The sequence below is a fragment of the Cavia porcellus genome, unplaced genomic scaffold, assembly GCF_034190915.1.
Source record: "Cavia porcellus strain 051 isolate PalLab524CR breed Dunkin Hartley unplaced genomic scaffold, mCavPor4.1 scaffold_16, whole genome shotgun sequence".
In the NCBI taxonomy this organism is placed as follows: Eukaryota; Metazoa; Chordata; class Mammalia; order Rodentia; family Caviidae; genus Cavia; species Cavia porcellus.
In genome coordinates this window covers 61,824,199-61,849,183 of record NW_026947499.1, presented here as the reverse complement: position 1 = coordinate 61,849,183, position 24,985 = coordinate 61,824,199, and the positions used below count along the sequence as shown (strand labels likewise).

At 32.6% G+C, this 24,985-nt stretch overlaps 1 protein-coding gene across 1 annotated transcript in view; it reads right to left on the bottom strand.

Annotated features, from left to right (window-relative positions):
• Positions 1–24,985, bottom strand: part of Mei4 (meiotic double-stranded break formation protein 4) — a 176,075-nt gene that overhangs the window by 80,676 nt on the left and 70,414 nt on the right. The window lies entirely within an intron of this gene.

The following is a 24,985-nucleotide window of genomic DNA, read 5'->3' as shown; positions in this document are numbered from 1 at the left end:
AGATAGGAGATTTTACTAAATTATGCTAGAGAGATTTACTGGAATTTAATAGTTTTCCATTCTGTTTTCCACTCTAATCAGAGAATTAGCCTGAGTAGTTTTACGTACTTTATGAAATATCGTTATGTCAGATGTCACAACTTATAGCCTATTGCCTATGTATAATTTCCTTGAGCCTTGCAAACACAGAGGTAATACTCCAGGACAAACCTTGGTTCACTATTCTTAATAATCTACTATCCCAAATAATTTACTATCACTTGCGTAGTTTTTTTGGTTTTCCTGTTTTCTCTGCATAAATTCTCAGTTATTATACTCCTAATAATTTCATAAAAAACTAGTTCCATAGTGCTGGAGTGGTATGACTTGTACATGATTTTGGTACACTAATTGCATTAATGGTTGGTAGGTCGAACTGTACTGTGATGAAAATCTACTGTATTGAGCAGGAAGTTTATTTTCAGTATGCTGCATATAGATTTTCCAAAATCTATTAATTTCTTCATAATCTTTAAGAGTTAAATATTGAGATAAAATATATCCACCTTATTTTTAATTTAAAAGTATCACTAACTCTGAAAAAATATAGTAATATCATAAAAATACTTAAAATTTTATATAAATTTGATAAAAATTAAAATAAAACAAATGCAATAAACTGACAGATGATTTTTGCCAACATCTAAAATTATGGAGGAGGAGGTTGGGCAAATTAGAAAGAGGAAGCTTGATGTAATGGATCTTTTAAGCAATGATAATACAGACTGTTTTATACAACTACCATAATAATTTCAAGAAATAATTCCAAATAATAATGAAAAAGACATAAAGCAATCAGTCCGTCTTTTTCCCTATCCAGAGAGTTCTAGATCTAACCACTGGTCTGCTTATGTCTATAACTATAGTTTTATCTTTTTCTAAAAACTTCACAAAAAGAATATGTAATTTCTTTGTCTTATGTCTTCACTAGGCATGATTTTTAAAAGATTTATGTTGTGACATCTGCAAATAGTCTATCCCATTTTAATTGTTCAGTAGTATTTCGTTATGTTTCACTATGAGTATGTTTATTCATCCCCAAGTTAATATAAATTTTTACTGTTTATAATTTAGGTCTATTAATGCTGATGTTTTGAAAACACAGAAGCAAGCACTTGCATGGTTCATCATAGTCTACTTCCATGAATGTCCCAGGTATGCTTAAAAAGAGTGTGCGTACTACTACATTTTGGCTGTAGTTTTCTTATAAGTCAATTAAATAGATTTAATTGTATCTAACATACCCAGTGACTTTTCTGTTTATTCTTTTCTTATTATTCATTGCAGAAGGAGTATTTATTTTTTTACCACTTGTATTTTATTTTATTTTGGGAGGCATACCAGGAATTGAACTCACAACCTTGCACATGCCAATCAGGCATTGAGTTATATGGCTGGCTTTGTTCTATTCTATTTCTTGTATCTCGGTTTTTTTTTTTTAATGCAGTTTTTTTCTTATAAAAGAAGAAAGGGTAAAGTCAAAAGTCAAACCAACGGTGCTGGAAAAACTGGCACTCTTATTTGCTAAAGACAAAACTAGATCATGCCTATCATCGTGTACTACACTAAAGTCAAAATGGATCAAAGTTATAAATATTAAAACAGAAACACTAAATATACTGAAACAGAAAGTAGGAGAAATCTTGAAGATATAGGAGTAGGCAGAGACCTCATGAATAAAACCCAAACAGCATAAGAAACACTCCAAAGAGTCAACAACTGGGTTCTCGTTTTATAAAAAAGCTTTTACACATCAAAAGAAATCAACAGAGTGAAAAGATAAACCATAGACTGGGAAAAATTTTAGCCAACTGTCCCTCTGACAAAGGTCTTTTATGCAGAACACATAAAGAACTGAAAAAAAATCAGACACCTTAATTCAAAGATCAAATCTAAAAATGGGCATTGGAGATGAATACATACTTTTCAGATGAAGAAATATGAATGGCAAGTAAATATATGAAAAATGTCTAACATCATTGGTCATCTGACAGATGCAAATTAAAACAATACTGAGACTCCATCACACCCCAGAAAGAATGGCTACCATCCAGAAATCAACCATTAACAAATGTTGGAAGGACTGTGGGGAAAAAGGAACCCTTTCCCACTGTTGGTAGAAATGTAGACTTGGTGCGACTACTATGGAAATCATTGTGGGGATTCCTAAAAATATAGGGTTAGAGGTTCCATTTGACCCAGCTATTCCACTTCTGAGTATTTTCTCAGAAGAATTAAAAGCATCATATTACAGTGATGAATGTGTACACACGTTTATAGCAGTATAATTTATAATAACTAAATCTTGGAAACAACCCAAATTCCCATGAACCAAGGAATAGATAAAAAGATGTGGTATTTTTATACAAGGGAATATTACTCAACAATAAAGAAGGTTAAAGTTGAGACATTCGTAGGGAAATGAATGTAACTTGAGACCATATTCATAAATGAAATAAATCACCCTCTCATGTGTAAACATTGTATAGTTTCCCTGGTGAAAGAAGCTGAAGAATTAAATAGGATCCAGAATGCACAATAGATATTGTGAAATGCAAAGAAGTTGTTCAAAAACAAAGACTAACTGAGATGAGGGCAAGGAGAAAAGAAGGATGGGAAAAGGGAAAAAAATGTATGTATATACACACATGCAAAACAGTTAAGATAACTACACTAATAATTTATATTAGTTTTTAGTTCATTGAAAAGGTATGTATCTCTATTGTTTGATAACTTCTTTATGCTCATAACTTATAATATGAGTAACTGCTTTTTTTTTGTCCTTTTCAGACTGGATTTCACTATGCAGTTCAGGCTGGCCTTGCGCTCACATTGTACACCAGGCTAGTCTCAAACTCACAGTGATCCTCCTGCCTCAGCCTCTCGAGTGCTAGGATTAGAGGCATGCATCACCATGCCTGGCTAGAGCAACTACTTTGAAAATAACAATACACAATATGCTAACCATTGTTACTATCCTGTAATCTTATTTTGAAACTTTGTACCATTATTTTCAGTGTTTTTTTTTTCTTTAAACAAAACAAAACGAACAAATATGTTAAACCAAAGTGTTTTTAACGGAAGAATGACATGGTTCTATCTGCTTTCAAAAGGCACCAGAAAATATAGCTCATTTTGATAGAAAAATTATGGCACTTATTTTCTCAAAATAATTTCTTCATTCCTCTGCCACAAGTAAGATCCATTTGACTGCTCCCTAGTCAAAGTGGTTAAGAGTCTTATGATCAATGCCAAAGTCATGACTAATTAAATGGATATTTTAGAGCTTTTATGTCTTTCTTGTGAGAGTGTTGTGTTCTGTGAGACTAGTATCCATATGGACATTTGAAAAACAGCACTGATGGTGAAGTAACACTGCATTTTTTTATACGTGAATATTTTAAAGTCAACTATCCTAACACATACTGCTGATTCATTTACTATCAGACCAGGAGCTTCATCCTTGGCACCCAGTTAGAGTCGATAAGCAGTATGCAAATTATTGCTTGGGGAGAAGTGATACAAGAGTAGCATCATTAAGTACATGATTTGTTCACATTAACAGCATCCATAAAATGTAGGGAATTTAACAGCACTTTATTGGAGCTACAGAATAATTGTGTTGTAACCTAGGTTGAAAATAAAAAAAAATGCATAGCTTTCTACAACTATAATCTAAAAATTGCAGTGTTTGTTAATTCAAAGAGGGTACTAAGAAAAATCTAAATCCAAGTCAACTGTTTTACAAAGGTTATACTAAAAACTGTCACTAACAACAGAGCAAAATAAAAGGTTAATGCATGTCAAAATTAGAGTTTTCAGAACACTTGCCAAAAGCAGCGAACAGCTGAACAAGGATGTACATGCCCTATCACTAACAATAAAGTAGTACTGTATTTACGACAGATTTTGAGCAAATGATATATAATAGAGATTAATTACTTGTATAATTTTAAAGGAAATGCTTTATAGAAGATACAGTATGAAATCACATTATACTGACATTTATCTACATTAAATGTAAATTTTATGACACCAACTAGAAAACCAACCCTTTGCTTTTACTGAACACTCTTCATTAGAGCAGTGCATTGCATTGCTCAGTGAGACTTATCTTCATCGGCCTTTTCCTTGGTTGGACAAAGCTCTTACTCAGATGGGCTCTGCTCTGAACCCCATATCTTCTGCTTCATAATGCAGAAGTGTTCTTTTCAATTATACTATTGGACTTGTTTTAATGTCAGAGCAACTTTCATTACAGATACTCTGAGAAGACACAGACAATCATCTGAGTTTAGTTTTCATATTTAATGTATTTAATTATTTACTGAAGTTAGTAAATTTTATTTGTTAAATTATTAGTAATGATTACATTCAGATACTATAAATGTATGACTTTGTTTTTGGTATGAATTTTTCTCATTTCTTTTTGGTTCTACTATTCCTTCTTTACTACTATCTTTGTGCCAAAGAAATGTATATTTTAACATTTTGTCTTTTTTTAGTTATATCTGAGTTAAGTTTTTAGTGATTTTACTGGGCATTACTATGTTAATCTTGATCTTATCTTCATGTCCTACATGTCAGTACCAGCTAGACAGACTTACTCCTAGTAAAATAAAGCAACTTTATTCCAGTTTAGTTCTGTTTTTTCCAATTTTGTTTTACTGCTATCTATCTATCTATCTATCTATCTATCTATCTATCTATCTATCTATCTATCTTATAAACCCAGCAACATAGAACTTATATATATGTGTGTGATTCTTACTGTGAGTAATGTGGTTTGTAAAAGGAATTGATAGAAGTTACGTCCTTACATAATTGCCACTCCAGTTTTCTTTATTCCACTGTCTAGTCCAAAGTACCTTGTGCAGCCATTTCACTTCAGGCTGAAGGATTTCCTCTAGTATTGCTTTAAATGTAGGTCTGCTAAATTTCCTCCATTTCAGAAATCTGGCAATATCTTTTATCTCATTGTCATGTTAAAAGGTTTATCTGTTGGACATAAAGTTTTTTTTTCTTTCAATATTCTGACAACATTTTCTACTTGTCTTAACTAGTTTTGTTACCATGGTGTCTTCTCTTGCTTTATTAAAGATTTTTGTGAGTTTCCTCTCAATAATTTTTCTATCTTGTATACATGTGTTTCTATTAGTGTTTATCTTATTTGGGATTCAACCATTGTGTTAAAAGTATAAGGTAAATTTTTTTTTCCTTCAAATGTAGGCTCGATTTTTCAGAGATGAGCCATCTAACCTCTTTGAGCCTTCATATTACATTATATACATAAATCAACTTAAAATAAACTAAAGATTTAAATGGATTAAATGAGACTGTAAAATGAACAGAAGAAAGGATAGGAATAAGCTTGATGTACATGCATTGGAAAGCGATGGGGAGGGGACTATGCTCCAAAAAGCACAGCTCTCAAAAGTAAAATAAAGTGGGACTACATGAAACTAAAAAATTTTTACACAGTCAAAGAAATAATTAACAAAGGTACAAGATAGTCCATGGAATAGAAGAAAATATTTGAAAACTGTGTTTCTCATATGAGAGCAATATCTAAAATATGTAAGAAATTCAAAGAACTCAAAAGTTAGAAAACATGTAATGTCAGGCTTAGAGATACACCTCAGATGTACAGTCCTCACCTGGCACACACAAGATCTTGGGTTCAATCTCTAGTACTGTGTTAAAAAAAAAAAAAGCCCTACTTTTATAAAAGGCAAAAACTTCAACAGATATTATTCTAAATGCAAATGGTAAATAGGAATAACAAAAACACAACCCTCAAAATGGTTAATGATCATGGAGGTAGAAATCAAAAGTACAAACTTGTTGAAACAGCTATAATCAAGAAAAGAAAAAGAAAACAAGTGCTGGCAAGAAAGAAAAGAAACAGTTGTACAGAGTTGGAAAATTAATTAGCACTGCCACTATGGAAAACAGTGTGGACGTCTCCCCCAAAAGTAAAAACAAACAAACAAACATTAAAAGTAGAATATGATCTAGAATATAATCCAGCATTCCCACTACTGAATATATAGCCAAAGGAAATAAAGATGTGTTGAAGAGAAATCTGTATTCTGTATTCATTACAACACTAATAACAACAATCAAGGTATGGAATCAATTTAAGCATCTACAAATAGATGAATACAGAAACTATGATACACATGTCCAGTTTAATAATTTTATATTTAATTTTTATATTTATATTTAATATTTAATATTCAGCCTTACAAAAGAAATAAAACCTATCATTTACAATGTGGACAAAGCTATAAGACATTACACTAAGTGAAATAAGCCAAAGAAAAACAAACATCTCATTATATCAGTTCTATGTAAAACTTTTTAAAAAGTGATACAGAAATAAAGAATATAATTGTGACTCCTGAGATCCACGCCATGTTGGAATTTAGGGCACTGGGAAATCAAGCAACCAGCTTGCCTCCCTGGTCAGTGGCTGTGGTGTGGCAGGCTGCAGCTGCCCCAGGGGGAGAACCACCAGAGTCTGCTGAGATCCGTGCCATGTTGGAACTTAGGGCGCTGGGAAACCAAGCAACCAGCTCACACCCCTGGTATGCAGTAGTGAGCCTACCAGTGCAAGGGCTGAGAATCAAACACCCCACCTCCCTCCCACCCTGTTAGCAAATTGGAGCCAGAGATCTGAGCATCTTTTGGGAGGCTGACCATATGCAGTATAGCAAATAAGGGAGATTTGCTTCTACCATCTCTTTGAAGGCAAACATTTTTACCATTGTTTTGCTTTATTCTGATTAGTGGTATTGCTCTTGATAAGTTCTATAATGTTCTGTATTTCATTTTATTTTGCTATACCTGATTGAAAGAACAACTACTGTGAAGATAATGAGATATACTGTGGTACTTATTACTGTAATCTTGGTAACCTGCGGTAAAGTGCCATACCAATTTCACTACACTGTCTAAATTGGCTTTGTTCCATCTTGCTCAGTTGTATTTTACTACCTTCAAAATAAAAAAAAATTTTTAAATAATACAATTGTAGTTATCATGTTTAGGCATGGATACGTGGTGGAGGCAATATTGGTCAAAGACAGTTAATTACACAGGAGAAATGCATTCAAAAGTGCTATAGTACAATAATATTATAGTTGAACCACAGTTAATAAAAAACATTCTTACTTTAAAACTGTTTGGCACATGAGGTACTACATCAGTTAACTAGCTCACTTTACTCATAAGAAGTGTATATGTATTTCAAATTATAATGTTATATGAAAATGTATGTAATGTATGCTTGTCAAAAATGAACAAATCAGGAAAAAGCTGGCATGGTGGCACATGCCTGCAATACTAGCACTCTAGGAGGCTGAGACAGGACTTCAAGTTGGAGTTCATCGTGGACAACTTACCAAGACACTGTCTCAAAATTTTAAAACTACATTAAATAATTACAAAGTGCTAGGGATGTAGCTCCATCTAAACGTCTTAGGATCACTCCCTAGTGCTACAAAGGAGGAGGAGAGCAGTATAAACAAAGCTGGAAGACATTATACTAAGTGAAATTAGCCAAAGAAAGACAAATGTCTCAGGGGAAGAGAAAGTAAGAAGGGAAGGTGACAGAGAGAATGGAATGGAGAAGGGAATTGGAGGGGAAGAATAGGAGGAAAGGGAGAAGAGAAAGAAGAAAGGAGAAAGGAGAGAAGCAAGAGGAAAGAAAGAGGGAGAGAGATTGAATCTCTTTGTCCTTGAATGTTAAAAACCAATTATCTAAGGATAACTGGAAGCCCGTGGTCTTTCTAAATTCTTTTGACTTTCTGAATCTGGGTGCTCATCTAGGATGTTCATATTCCTCTTGATTTTGACAAGGGAGTTTCAGTATTCCTTTAAATAACTTTCGGATCCTGTATTCTTCAGTGCCTCTGTCACTTTGCATTACTGATGTGTTTAAAGGAGCAATTTCCTTTTCATTATCACAATATCTAATGTACATTTTAGATCTAAATTTTGTAACCTGAATAACTTCTTATAAGATAACAATATATTAACTAGTGTTAATTTCCTATTTTTTGAAATTCTGTATCATTTCTATCCTTATTTTACTTTTTAAAATAAAATAAATAAATTAAATAAAGGAGCAAATTTCTTTTATCATTCTTCTTCAGAATGTTTCCAGCAGTAAAGGCTCTGTTCCATTGGATCCCTGAAATTGCCTTCATGATCATAGTTGAATTTGGTTAGAGTTAGGTCACATGGCTGTTTCTGGCTATCCAATGGGTTCCATGGTTGTTGGACCTATTAATAGGGGCTCAAAACAATCATGGATACATTATGATGTTGAGTTAGATAAGATTATTTCCAAGACATCAGTTAGTAGGGCTAGCACTAATCTACTTCATTTGCAAATTTCAGGCCTGATACCAGGTGCATACATAAGTACGGCATCCTCTGTGTCCTCAGGAAGTCTCCATGGGGTCACTGGGTATTTCCCTTGAAGGTAGTACTGGCCTCAGTTTGTGACTAAAAGGGGCTTAGATGAAATCACCGTGCTGTTCAGTGTTGATTGAACACTGGTAAATTTCTGATATTAGACCTGTGGAAACAGGCAGGAATCTCTCTCTTCAACTTACTGAATAAGCGGGACTTCACAGTCCACAACTGTGAGGGTCTCAAATTAGATGAGATGGGTTAGAGCTGAATTTTTTGTGTCTTTTGTTAATTAATTCTCTTCCACAGAGATGTTAAACTTTCTAGGATTATTCTTGAACACTTTTTGTTGATATTGACAAAAGAATTTTCCCTACTCAATTTTCTAACAGGTCTTTAATGATATAAATAACTTCAAATTTTAATAAGTTTTTATGTTTTAAAATATGAGCTTGGTAACTTTTATAATTTGTAAATTCTCTTGGATTTACAATAGACATCAATCATATTAAGCATTAACTATTTTTATCTCTCCTTTTCTAAAGCTTAATACTTTGTCTTATCTTATTACATTATTTAACACCTCCAACAGCAACTCTGGATAATTTTCATATTCCTAATTTTATATACACTATATGACACTTTCTATCTTAGTTTCTGCTATGGGTCTAATATTTTTTTAAAAGGAAATAGTTTAACCAAATAACTCATTATCTAACCTGTTTCATTTAGTCTACCTTTTAACAAATAATTGATATATTAAAATGTTACATATGTTAAACAGACTTATGAGAGACTGTTAAATGTATAAACAAACTGTATAAACAGACTGTAGCTCCAATGTACCTCTCACATTCATTCTAAACTTAACATGCCACAAATACGATCTAAGATTGTGAAGTTACAAATCTGATGGGAACTGTTTTGAGTAATTTTACTGAGAAATCTCAATGAGAATGGAGGAAGCCACATCTGGACAAACCAATTAAATTGGAGAATACATCAACTACAGTAGCAAAAAATGACAGTTCCATGCTCAATTCCCTGCTGCCTACCTCTTTCATTCTTCAGTTTTGCCCAATTGTTTTTTCTAATCTGTATTTGTCTTATGAATCCTAACCTAGGTTAAGGTCTCCTTAGACAGAAAGTAACTTCAAAAGTCTACTCTTCTTTTCTCCCTCAAAATTATATGCTAGTAATTTCCCCCACAATTTCAGGGAAACAACCCAGCAAATGTCCAATAACACATACATACAAAATCTCTCCCATATCTTACTTACTTTTCTATGAGACTCCCTGACAGAAACATTTTATCATGGTCAAAAAAGAATGTGGGAGAGAATAGTAAGATGAGCACTGACACTGTCTCCTACAATTTCTCTTCTCTTTATCCATTCCCAAGTTTCCTGCAAATATAGAAAACATAATACCTCTATTTACCAAATTACATACCTGAAGCAGGCATGCATATTTGGTAATTACTCTGAAACAAAATTTTGCAAGGATTTAAATGATGAATTTGAAGTTTCATGTATCATCTCTCACTACAGAGAGAACTATATTGAACAGTAAAATAATACTTACATAAAGATTAAAAAAGGTACAATGTACCTCCACAAGCATCATTTTATCCTTCTCTAATCCATCTTCCATGATAATCTAAGTGCAGTTCAAAAAGGCTATGTGACTTACTAGCAAGTAAAAATCTTTTCCCTTTTTCAAGTCAAATTCCTAGTGATTTTTAAATTGTTTAGTATATTATCTGATGGAGGAATTTTTGCACCAAAGTGTTACTTGTCATAAAAGTTAGTGGGAGGAGAGGAGATAACATGGCCTCAATTTCTGAGAGTGCTATATGCTTTGCAAGTGACTATTTGGGAACTATGAACACATTACTCTTTAGAAAGTAAGAAGAAGAAACACAAAAATTAATAGAGGTTGCCCAGGTGTGTAACTGAACAGGATCTAAATGTCGATTATAACTTTTCTTCCATTTATCGAAGAATATAGGAAGAAAAACTTGTGGCAATAAAAATGGTATTCTGGAAATATAACACAGAGCAAGTCAATTTAATTTAATTTGGCATTTACATTTAACAATACTCAGCACCCAAATTTGCTGTTAGTTACCAAACTGCAGATTTAAAACAAAAAACAAAAAATCTTAATAACCCTTGTGATTGAGTTGTTGTCCTGCCAACTTTAATCGATACTTCTGAACCTTAGAATGTTCCTTATTTCTTCATTATTAATTCCCTTGGGGTTTAATTAATTCATGAAAGTTAAACCTCCTGTTCATAGATTTGAAATGCATCAAGGTGATACATCAATATATATTTATAAAGCATTTTCCATCAACAAAAACTCTCTGGTTGCTAAGTCAGGTTAGGTCAACCCAATAGTTGCCAAAGAGCCTGCCAGCATGTCAAGGCTGCTCAACTTGCAGTGTCTGCTCAGGTACAGTTTAAACTAGAGAAAACGCAAAAATCACACCATGAGATTAGTGTTCATTCTAGCACCTGAAAACTTGTGTACTGCCAATACTAAATCAGATGATGGAGGTAAAAAATGAAAAAGTCTGTCTTTTGGGTTTTCATATGAGGCTATGAATATATTTCATAATAACTCATTTTCAGAATGCAGAGTAAAATTATAAAAGGCTTTTTTTAGTCTATTTTGGTTTGAACCAAGAATGGAAACAAACATCACTATTATGCTTCCTATAATTCCTAGCATCTAAAATTATTGTGGTCATGTAGAAAGGTTAGCTTTATCCTATTTTTCATGGTTTTTATTAGGAGCCATAAGAATTAAACATACCTGGAAAATGAAACAAGTTATTTATCATGAAGAAAGGCATGCTCTTTTAGTTATTTGCTATTTGATCCTTTTATATCCTGAGGTCTGTATCTATGATAGAGTTGGCATATATCTCTTTGAAGAGTGTAAACTGAACAAATTTTCTGATTTCTAGGATGTAGAGAGGAAGAAAGGCCCAAACTTATCATTGGGATATGTATGAAAACAATTGTTTTTGTTTCTCACTGTCCACCATCATTTCCCTGATAGTGCCGAGGGTTAAAATAAGCTGATGACTACAGATTTATCAGTGGGAGAGAAATATAAATATACAAAGAAATATAATGGTTCCTCCTGAATTTCATGAAAAAGCTCTAAATAGATATAACTCAATTTAAATGATAAACTATTATTGTATGTATTACATTTAATTGCATATAGACTCATAAATTTGAAGTTACTAGGCTTTGGATTAAATATATGTTCAATATGTTATTTATACAAAACTTACACTTAATATGCAGAGAATATACATGCAGCAGTTATGACTCCATTTAAATCATACCTTTATACAACAATCTTTTTGTTTGACAAAAAAACTGAAGAATTGTGAAATTAGAGAAGACCCAATTTTTTAATCTCAATCTCCGCAGCACCCTGACCTCCACTGAAACTACCTACAGCTGTCCTTTTGCTGAAGATCAAAATATAAGAGGTTGAATTTAATTTGGCCCAAATCTTAATCATATTTGGGTAAACTCTCCTGAATATTTTCTCATGAGTGTTGATCTCTTGTGAAAACTTTCAGACAAAATTGAATAGATGAAAATTCATAAAATTTTATATTTTAAGTATGTGAAGTTCAACAAAGCTACTTTTAAAAATTTCAGCATATGAAATTATCTGCAGAGACAAGGATTTTTTATCTTATGTCAAAAGCACACAAAATTTTCAGCTGATAATGAAGATTCTTCTACTTTAATTGCTTAGGATGCTTACCCGAAAGAGACTCGGGACTCAGCTTCTCTTCTCTGGGCTCATGCCTTCCTGAATCCTAAACAACACTGTATTTTTACCTCCTGTAGGTAATTGCCACAAATCATACTTCATTCACATCGTTTCTTTCTCTTTCCCTCTGTCTTTGTCTCTCTCTGTCTCTCCCTGTGTCTCTGTCTCTCTCCATTCTAAGTCCCAGTGACCTGGAGTTCCTTACACACAGGGACACAGTCTGTGTATGCATTCCTAAACCCACATCAGCAAGCATGAAATGTATAAGGGCAGTGAAGTAAATACCCTTCTCAAAGATGTCTTGGGTTATAGTAAAGGAAACACAGAGGCGAGACACTGGGTGAACATAGGATCCACAGATACTACTAGAGCTGATGTTAAGGAAACTAAAGACTTGGGAAGGAGGGTGAAAATAAAATATGAAACCCTGTGAAAAGCATAAATTATTAACAAAAGCAAAAAGGGTGTGAAAAAAATGTCTTAACACACTTACAGATTCCAGGGAAGACAATCAAAATTCTCATGTGTTTTGAGCCCACCAAAAATTGCATCCAAATATTACAATGAAATATTTTCATATATACTTTTAAATTATCATTATTATTGGTTATAAAGTCTAATGCTCTTCCAGCATTAACTCAGAAAATTAACCTACTTTTGAACAAATCTTAGCATGAGCATCAGCACACTGAGATTTAAGACTATCTTTAGCAATTTTATGGCAGTAAAATCAAATTATATGGTATAACAGTAACATGTTAATCACATGAAATGCTTATGATTTCATACATCTTTCAGTCCCTATCTTATGAGAATGCTGAATAGAATGACTTTTTTGCAATCCCCTCCCATGTTCGCTTGCAGGCTAATTTTTCTCTTACCGCACCATTCTCTAGTTAACCTCTTTGCACCTGATAACTTCATGCTGAAGCTCCTCAAGGCTTACTCCTAAGTTCTCCTTTCTTTCTGTTAATGACTTTTTCCCACAGTTCAAAAAACAAATACAAAAATTTTTATACGCTATGAAGAATACATTTATCTCTAGGCCAGTAAGCTCTTTTGAGCTCCAAATGGATGTCAAACACTCTACATTGCCTGTCCTACAGTCATTATTAAAGTCAATATATATAGAAGGAAATGTGTTCCTCTTTTCCTTCCATCAGCCCTCCTTTCATGAATAGATGGCATTTAGAACTTTTCACTCAGTTGCTAACAGCCAGAACCAAGCATACAGCTGGTGTCTACTTCTCCCTGATCCTATACTTAATTCATAATCAAACCTGTAGATTCCTCCTCTAATGCTTATTATATAATTTGTATTAAAAGTTTCTCATATTTTGTCTTACAGTTGTATAACATTTATTCCAAAGATGGTAGCATTATACTCTTTTCCACTCTCCTTCTCTTTTGAAGCTTTCAGCTGACTGTTTCAGTAATTATCCACATTATTTTAAACAATATACTTTCTAAAATACTGACTTCCTACTCTGGAAGCTTACAGTTTGAAATTTTTTATTTGCTTTTACTTGTCTTCATTTTCTTCCCTTTTTCCTTTTCTACACATTTTCCACCTTAATTTTGGTCTGTCACTGAATCTTAATTACATTATTGCAACTGCCTGAAAACTATATATAATCAAGTCACATAGAATATTATTTATCTTCCTTTTTTACATATTTCCCATTTCCATTTTCACTGGCTTAATTTTGTATATACTTAATTAACCAATACGGCCAAAACTCTACCAGTTGTTTTAATCTGCTCTTAAGATGTTCCCATATATTATATATCGTATCAGTTTCATTTTCTTAATTCCTGGAATCTTCCAACTTACTCTAATACAGAACGATTGCTCTGCAGGCCTAGTGCACAGCTCTAGAAAAGTCTCTTTTCATTATCATTCACACTTACATATTGTCTCTTTAGGTTTCTCAATCCTGTGTTTTGTCTTGGTTTCCTAGTTCATTTTATTGGAGAAAATCATCTTGAGAAAAGGTATACATAGATATATTGAACTCTTCTACCACTGCTTTTGAAAAATCTGAAGTGTTTATATCCCTGATTCTTGGCTTAAGAATTACAGGGATTTTTATTTTTAGTATTTTTTCTTTGTTCTAGTATTCTGAAATTTCACAGTGTTAACCTAAGTATAAGTCTATTTTCACACAGGTATTGGGTACTTGGTAGACTTTCAACCTAGAAATAAGGTTTTTTATTTTAAGAAAATTTTGAAATTATGTTTTTAATGGTTCCCCTGGTTTCTTGTTTCTACAATTTCTATTATTTAAATGTACTGTACAAGTAGAGTACAGCAATTTTATTTATCTTGTTCCCACATTTTCCTACAAACTGACCTTTGAAATACTAAAGCCAGCTACTTTCTTTATCATACTCTTTGAAAAGATCTTTTCCATTAAAATTAAAATGCCACTTTTATTTTTATATTTTAAATCTATTTGCATGTCTTCATACTTTCTGGTTCCTTATGCTTCTGGTTGTTTTCAAGGTCTGATTCTCATTATTAGATTCTTTCCCAATTTTTAAATCCTTATATACTTAGATTTAAAAGAAACACTAAAAGATGACTGGAAGTGTTTGGATGGAGCCAGTGCACTGTAAGGTTTAAACAGTGTGATCTGACAGTTCTTTTTCCTTTAGGGAGAAACTACTACATAGTACATACATGAATTTCCACAAAAAATTCTTCTTGGCTGCAAACTTGAAGTTAAAAATCTCACTGCCAATATTATAGGATCAAATCAAGGAAGTACCAACCATCTACAATATTTATTTAGTCATCTTTATTAAAAATATAGTATGTTCACTTTAAATTCTGTCTAGTTTCTCCAATCAGATACCAGTTATTTTTTACTTCCAGAAAATAAATCTCTTTCTCTCTCTCTTTTTTCTCTGGTTGTAGGAGCGGAGTTCCCCTGCCATGTGAGATTCCAGGTTTTTAGTATTTCTAAAGCATGCCTCTGACCAATGCTCCTTATTTTGTATTCAGCAACTGCCAGCTATTCTTTCATCCATAGGAAAAAACAAAACAAAACAAAACAAAACAAACAAACAAACAAACAAACAAGCTAATTTCAGAGTCCCTGGCAAATTTTACTATGTCAACTTAATGGTTAAAAATTTTCTCCAATTCTTTTCTATTACTTTGTTTTTATGTACCTTCTAAGGCATTTAAAAACTAAGTGCTTTCTTTCTTCTCATATCTTATTACTACTGTGTGGTCTCCTTTCTTCCATGTATGTTCATGACTTTTTATTACTATTGTTTTAATCAAGATGGGCACCAGATTATAAGTGTGACTGCTATAAACCTGAATGAGAAATGTTCGAGCATAAACTTCTTCCAGTATATATTTTGACAGATATTATTACTGCAATTACACTACCCTACTATGCAACTGTCCACTTTCACGTAATTAGTACAGAGTCTTAAGTGTTTCTCTACTTCTTTTTTTTTTTTTTTTTTTTTTTTGTCTTTTTCCTTTTTATCGGTACCGGGAATCGAACTCACGACTGCCTGCTTGCAAGGCAGGCGTTTATGCCGCTGAGCTAAATCCCCAGCCCCATGTTTCTCTACTTCTAACACTTGTTCTTCCCTAATCAATTATCTTAAATGCTGCTCCAAAATGAAGTTTCGTAACCTAACACAGTCAGTGGCATTCTATTGAAGTATATGTCAAACAAAACCCTAATTCCTTGGCATGACCTAGCCATTTAAAATATGTTTTGCTTGAAGTTACAGAAAATCCAACTCAAACCACCTTAAATACTAACAAAATGTACTGATTCATCTGACTGGACACCCAGAAAGTTGGCTGGCTTCAGTGTTGACTTAACTTAGCTCTGGCTTGGATTTTCTGTGATTCTCTGGGCTTTATCTTCTTTATGTGGTCACTTAATCCTTCAGTTACAGTACAATAACTTTAAGAGTACCAGATTTTTATCATCACAAGACAGTAGCCAGTGAAAAAGATGGCAAGTTACTCCTCAGAATCTCCCAGAAAATTAGAAGACACTTTCCCAGAATACTATAAGAGGTTTTCTGGTGCCTCTTTGCCCTGAAACGTACTATATTTCTATTTTGGCAGGGAAATGAGAGTCGGATTAACCTTAGGCCAAGGAGCTGTAGGAATAAGTGCATAGTTATATGGAGAAGAGGAATGATATCTGAGTAAGTCAAAAGGGGAGTGAAAGTAAACACTGGATAAATATTGGAACCAAAATAAATTGGTCCCCTAAAGACATTCATATCTCATGACTTATATTTAGGAAAAGAAGTTCTGTAGCTTAGGTGAATAAGTTTATGATGCTGAGAAGAAGAACTAATCATCAATTATACAAGGGGTCCCAAAATGCTACTATAATATTCTAATAAGAGGGAGACACAGGGAGATTAGACACAAAGTTAAATTAGAGCAGTGAGAGTGATAAACAGAGCCAATGGCCCTCCAAAAGCATTAAAAGACAAGGAAAGAGTGTCACATTTTGCTTCTGAAGGGACTGCAGATTTCTTTTAGATTTCTGGGCTTAAAACTCAGAGTAAATACATTTCTGTTGTTAAAACCATTGCTTTTGTGATAATGTGTTACAGCAGCCATAGGAAATTAACACAGTAGGCAACTTATAAGTCCATACTCTGTATTTAAAAAAAAAAAATTAAACAGCTGTTTCTTTATGCTTTAGCAACTTTTCTCATTACCAGGACAAAATGCACACAGTTTAAATGAGGAAAAGTTTATTTTAGCTCACAGTTTTTAGAGGTTTCAGTCCATAGATGGCTGGTTCCAAGGCGAGGAGGCATGGAAGAGGGGCATCTCAGTGGAGAAACAGTTCATGCTGTGCCAGGCAGAAGACAGTGAAGTAGCCTGCTTTCTGTCTGTCTCTTTATGTCCTCTAAGCCTGCAAGCCTACTGATTAGTGCCTCCCACACTAAGGTTGGAGATTCCATTATCCAGACCCTTATTCCCAGTCACCCTAACCCAGCCACTTTCAAAAGTCCCAGCTATGAGCACAAGAACAACTAGATAAAAAACCATGACACTTGCTTTTTTTCAATCTGAGCACAGTGCCTCATTTTAGGTATTAAAATACACCCAATGTGTGCTATGACCACTATCTCAACAGTTCTCCGCTCCTTGCTCTCTCATGCTATTTAAGTTACTTCCTGCATTAGGCCTGCCATCTCCCAAAGTCTAAATTAATTTTCATCTTTTAGTTTCACCATAACCTATTACTTTTATTCATATCTGTTATTTGTTTGTTTGTTTATTTTCTTGTTCAATGACTATGTACATAAATTATCAGCTCTTTTTGAAAGGAACTGTATCTTATTTGTCTGCTATAAGTATATCCAGCATCTTTGGCAGTAGCTAGCATTTAAGAGGAGTCTTGCATCAGGTGTTAGAGACAAAAGAAAAAAATGGGGAAACAAATGGATTAATGATTAATCGCTGAAATAAAATGGTTCACTTTATAATCATTATTTTGTAAATAAATGGAAAACATGAAATGTTCAGTCATATCATTTTTCTTAGTCTCACATTTGCTAGCTACAATTTAATCTTCCTCAACATTTATAAATAAAATTACTAGGAAAAAAACTTAAAAAATCATAGCTTTAATGTTTCATTTATATTGACTCTCAAATTTAAAATGTATTTTATAAAATTTGCTAAAGGAGGGAGGAATATATTTTTCTACCACATGATATATATTCAATTAAAAACTAGGGTTACAAAGCTCTACATGCAAATATTAAGTTCCCAACAGATGGTTATTTATAGCCAATAAAGAAAACAAGGTGCTTCCATATCATATCTCAGAGCAGAACTTCTTGCTATCTATAATTATAAATCTTGTACAAAATGAAATGTAGCAACTTATCAGGTAAACTGTAAACAGTCTCTTTATGAAATTCAGAAATGTTTTACTGAGGTCTTCGGTTTTCAATAAGTATTTTTAACCCATAAACAGGGGTTTTATGGGTTAAAAATACTTTTGCATTTAGGAAAATTATAGAGATAATTTTAAAATTAATTATGACAGTATGATACAGTAAAAATAATGAAATATTTATAGCTTCTACCTAGGTATTTCCATTACTGGTTAATTAATTAAATTTCCCTATTTTAACCTGTGTGATCTCAGCTTTTTACGTATAAAATGAAGGCAGTGATACTCTTTACATGGACCTTTTGTCAGAACAGTTGATAAACTCCCTATGAAAGTACTTTACAAATTATAAAATATATAAAGTAGATTACTCTTAATAATCTTAGTAAGAAATTGAAATGTATAGTACACTTTTAAAATAAATTAAACAAGATTCTTTTCCATATGTACTTTTTCTTCCGTGTGAGTACAAAAAGTTAAATGGATGCAATGATCAAAAAAAGTATTAAGATTTTAGTTGATGATACAATGTTCCAGTAAATGCTAATTAAATTAAGCTAAACCTCAAAGGAAATTAACCTAGAATTTTTTTTTTTAATTCAGCTCTGCACATGATAAAATAGGTCATGGAGGTTTTATATTTTCTCAGGAATATCCTGAAATACAACAGACTAAGAAAATGTAAAAGTCTCTGAAATAAATTTAAGAAACTTATAAAAAAACTATCATAAAAACAAACACTGGAATGAATAACCATTTTAGAAAGACCTTACAGGAAAAACAAACAGTGTCATTAATAAATTAATCTCCTAGTAAAAAATGTATATAATAGTAAATCATAGTAAAAAATGTATATAAACACATCTACATAGACATAATTAAATTAAGATGTCAATATATATTTTACTGGTTGATACAATTATTGCATCGATGAACTTCAGGATACCATTAAGAGATATACATTGGTTGAAAAATATCTGATCTCATGAATCACATCTTCAGATTTATCCATAAACTGCCTTAAGATTGTCTAAGCAAAAATCATTGTGATTCAAACCAAAAGCAGTCTAGGGTGAAATCACCAACTGTAAATATGACATAATAGCTCTACACAAAAGGACCGATGAAAAGAGTAGAGGAAACTGAGAATACATAAGTGATTGGGATTATAAGGATATATGATTTGTCACTATTTTCATTGTCTTATTATAGTATTCTCAATTTTAAAAAGATCCTATTGTGTCTTTGCTATGTAGTACATGATTACAATCCCAGCACTTAGAAAGACTGAAGTAGGATTGTAAATTCAAGTGTCACCTGGGGAGTTAAATACCCCTGTCTCAAAATAAAAATAAAATTAAATAAATACGTTCTTTGTATGAACACATCTCAGTTGAGAAGGGCCAGGGATTTGATTCCAAGACCCTCCTTCTCAACACACACACACCAAAAGAAAAAAAAGAAAGAAAAAGAAAAGGAAAGAAAAACGAAGCCCCATTGTATTGCTACTCTGACTATTGCACTGTACCACACATAGTGAGGAAAAAACAAAACAAAAAACCCAGAATCTGGTTACTTTCTCAAGGAGAGAATTAAATATATGAAAAGTGTATTATTTTGATCATTTCATTTTCATTTTCCATTTGAAAGTCTCAACAGCCCTAGGTGGTAGTCACATTTCTTAACTGCAGTTTACAGAAAGTTAATGTGTCCAAGAGATTGAATATTTAGTAAATAAAACTTAGGGTATTATACCTTAAGCTATAAATCTATGTTAACAATATCTGAAAGTCTTTTTATTTGACACTTTTGTTCTTTTTCAGTATGCTATAATATCTCTAAGCTTTCTTATTATTTTTGTTGTTAAGTCATACATTTTGATACATTTTATTTTCATTTTCATTCATCTTGAGATACTTTTGAGATTCTCCTTAGATTTTCTCCTCAAGCAAATATAGTAACTTTAAAAGTATGTTGCTTAGGCTCTACATATTTGTGAATTCTCTTGTTTAATTTACTGTTGTTAAATTCTAGTTTCATTCCATTTTGATCAGAAAAAGAATTTTGAAAGATTTTAGTTTTCTAAAATTATTAAGTTTTTTGTGTCCTAAAACAATATATTCTGGAAAATATTCTGTATGTGCTTGAGAAGAATGTTTATTATTTTGTTGTTGAGTGGAAAGTTCCGTGTATGTCAGTTAAAAGCATTTGTGTTATACCGTTGTTCAAATTGGCTGTTTCTTTATTGATTTTCTGTCCAAGTATTGTATCCATTATTGTAAATGAAATATTGAAGTCCACTAAAAAGAACAAACTAAACTCAAAATTTATAGAAAAAGGAAACAACAAAGATTAAAACAGAAATAAATACAGAACTTAGGAACATCAGGTAAAAAACAGTGAATGTAACAATTCATTAGTGTGAAGAAAAAAAAAATGGCAAAACCTTAACTACATGAAGAACCCCAACCTTAATTAGAAATAAAATAAGATATATTACAAGGGCCGTCTCAGACATAAAATCAATTCTTAAAAGACTATTATCAATAATTGTATGTTTAAAAAGTCAATAAACTAGAATAAATTCTTAGAAATATAAAACTTACCAAACTGAATGAAGAAGAAACAAAACACATAGACCAGTAACGAAGAGTAAGAGTGAATCAACAATCAAATATATTCCAAAAAGAATGTGACTTCACCGGTTAATTGTACCAGTCACACAAAGAAGAATATCAACTTCTCTTAAGCCTTTCCTAAATACAGAAGAGGCAATATTTCTGAATACATTTATGAAGCCAGCATCAACTTGCTATCAAATCCAGGGAATAATATCATTAGAAAAAAAGCTATTGGCAGTATTTCTGATCAACAGGAGGCAAAAATATTATATAATAATGTACAGTATATAACAAGGTAGGGTAAATATAGTATATTAAAGTATAGGCAAACCAAATTCAAGAGTACTTTAAAAGGATCACACACCATGATCATGTAAAATTTATCTAAAAGACAGTTCAGTTCATGGAACTCAATCAACATGATACAATGTGTTAACAAAAAGAAAGGGACACATATTGTCATCTCAATGGGTACATGCTTTTAAAATCAAGCTTTTAATAAAATCCAACATGCATTCATGACTAAAACTCTCAAAAATGCAAGAAACTCAAGTTACGGAGCAAAGTAAAAGATAACAGGGGACAGGCAGATAAATCTTTTTTTTTATAAGGGAAGAAAACCATGAGATGGAAGATGATAGAAAAAGAAAGTGGAAAAAAATACCATGAGTATATATCAAATCTCCATGATGAATGTAATTGCTATATGCTATAAACATGCACTTTGTTCCCTTCTCCCCAGTATGAAACATAATGTAGGTTTAGGGATTATACTGTATACTAAAATGTCTAAAAGTTTTTTTAATGGCTTAAAAGTATATGAAATGAGGGAGAAAAGTTTTCTAAATAACCGACTATAGTATTACTTATCCAAGACTTAGCAACACATAATGATTACCCAAGTTCAATGATAAAACATAGTTTAATATTAATTTAATGTAGTCATTCCCATTTTTCAGGGAAAAGTGAAAACTTAAAAACCATAGTCTTTAAAGAACTAAATCTAATCATGTCTATGTTGATAGTAAGACAGCCTTTTTATAGTACCATACTATCACATGATAGCATGTTAAAAAAAAAGTGGCAGTGCAATGCTAAGATTAGCTCACAGCATTTATAGTCACAGAAATAACACACTTTGAAGTCTGAAAGTATAGGAAAGGTCAGTAATATGAGGGAGGCCAAGATGTCATTCAAACAAAGGGCATCAAAGACCTAAAACATAAGCACTCCTGGCCCCATGAAAGTACACAGACTATAGTGATGGTACCACACTGGTCAGATAAGTGGAAGAAGGCTGAACCACAAATTCAATGAAGACTGTTTCCCAGGACCCTAGAAGAGGAACTATGCAGACCCTGTGAGGTATCTTTAACACATTTAAAGGTTTTGTGCACACATTTTAAAAAATGTCACTGCAGATTAATTTCTCCAGTCCCACATTTATAGTTACTTTAAAAAATAAAAAGATACAAGATTGTGGTAATAACTCCTAAACTATTTATTTTTAGTAAATATAAAGTACCTACAATTGCAAAAAGAAAAAAAAACAATTATCTAAATCTGAGAAAACACAAATATATTTTCACCTTAAACTTACTAATAATTTTCAGCAGGCTAATACTAGGGAATTATCAAAGCAATTTCTAGGCTATTCCCAGGTCATCTTACTTCAACTTTCCACTCTGTAATGCACATAATCTCCAACAATGGTAATTATTATTAATGATGGTAATCTAAAGATTTTGAAAGTTACCAAGTTGTTATCATCCTTTTAGAAAACTAAGTGACCGTCAAAATAATTTTACTACTCAACTTACCAAACTACTTTTTGAAAATTTATTATATGTAAAACCTATATATGAATTATAAAAATGTGAAATTGTTTATTGACTAATAAAGTACTTATTCCACACCATTTTCTATTACAATGTACAAATATATAGGTTCACTTCAATGTAACCATCAGAATGTGTGAAGTTATTAAGCAACACAATTAATTAAATATTTCTAATTTATGGAAACAAGTTTCTTAAAAGTAATTTTTTAAATTATGATTTTTAAAAAAGTACCAAGATAAGCACAATAAAAAAGCAGTAATAGGAGTTATATAATCATGTCAAAACACTCTTTCTTAAAACTGTTTTTATTTGAGAAAAGCTCAAAAAGACTTAAAAGCATTTGTAAATAGCAAACATTAGCCAATTTTGACAATAATAAAAATCAAGATTTGTAAACATATCCAGATAATGATGTTAATTATGGTGATGATAGGGACAACAATAACAGAACTTTGATTTTGCTGGGGAGGACAAAAAAGCTTTTGCTGGAGAGGACCAAAAAAGAAAAAAAAGCTCCCCAGAAAGAATACCATTAAAATCCATCAATCAGTCATCATCCTTAACTGTAAATGAGGAGAAAAATTTTACAGTTTCACTTCCTCTGAATATAATTACCTCTTCCAGGTAGCCATTCATTCTCGTTTTTCTCTGTTGATCAACTACTTGGCAATAGCTGAACCATTGGCAAGTGGTATGGAAAAGAAACATTGGAGAATCACCTGTATCATCACAAGCTTCTTTGACAAATTCTCTTACATTCATGAACTTCTCAAGATTATTTTTGTGTGCGTAGAAGAAATACTAAGCTTTGAACTTTGTATGAGAGGAAGACAAGATTGAAAAAATATGTGCATCATCTAGTCACTATGATGAGGAATATAAATGCTGGCACCTGCAAGGTTCCAAGTCACACAGAATCAATTTAAAGTAGCTTCAAATGGAGAAAGCAAAACATAATGATTAAGGAATATTATTTGCAAACTTTATTGTTACACATTGTACATCAGCTAGAATTTCAATGTGTCCCTTAAAAATTCATGTGTTGAAAATTTGATATACAGATTCATATGTTAATGGTATTAAAAGGTGGGACATTTGAGAAAATAATATTAGATGAGGTAATGGAGGTGGGGAACCTATGATGTTATTTGTGGCCTTAAGAGGAAGAGAAACATACACTAGCACTTCTTGCTCTGTCTTACCCTGTAATGCCCTCTATCGTATGACCAAGCAGCAAGAAGGGCCTCGGGATGTCAAGAAGATGCTGGTGCCCTGCTCTGGGATTTTCCACTCGCTACAATTGTGAGTCAGACTAAATAGGTTTTTTTTCTTTACAAATCACCTTCTCTGTAGAATTCTATTACGGCAATAAAAAGTAGACTAGGACAGTATCTCAGATACAGACATGGGAAATCTCATATTTAATCCCTAATTGACTATGTCCAGCAGGAAAAGACTGAAGTTTCTCATACAGAAAATTCAGTATCTGTTATGGTTTTTTTCTGGATGTCCCTCCAAAGCCTCATGTAGTTATGGAGGTGGGGGGTTGGCATGTCAGAGGTAGCTGAATCTAGTTTGTGACTGATCCATAGTTCAGTACTGGAATTAAGGGTGAGTGTCTGATGGATCAGTTCACTGCTTGGACTGGTGTCGCCCTAATCCTGGTAGACTGTAAACAATATAACGGACAGGAAGAGGTTTGTTTTTTCTCATTGGCTTACCGGTTTTGCTGTGTTCTGCTATCATGAACTATTGTCCCTCTTGCATGTGCCACTCTGCCACCTGTCAATTATGTACTGAAACCTCTACAAACTATGAGCTAAATGAATCTTTTTTCGTTTAACTCTGGATGTCATGTATTTTGTCTTAGTAACAAGAGGAAAAGTAATATAGTATCATTCATGAGCCATAAAAGCATAATTTAAAAATTCTGAAGTATTGATCAAATGAAGACTTAACCAAAACAGAAAGAACAGGCATAAGTACAACAGATTAGCTCATGGGATCAAATTTTATCAGGATGCTGAAAATTCAGATGAAACCCACACTGCATTAGATTATCATATTGAAGACAAACCATGAAAATACATCCAAAGAAACAAAATCTGGTGATTTTACTGCAGTGATATTTTTTGAGTGATTTAGACTATTTGAGCAAACTTTGATGTTTCTGGTAATCAATTAAAAAGAACTAACATGTGCAGGCCTTTGGAGCCTTTCAAAGAAAGGATCATATAGCATAAGGCAGTAAGTAATAAGAAAATGAAACCCTCTACATGTCTCAAGAGTCAAACAACAAAACAGCTTCAGATGAACTAAATTCCTCTTGTTCAAAAAGAACCCTGAG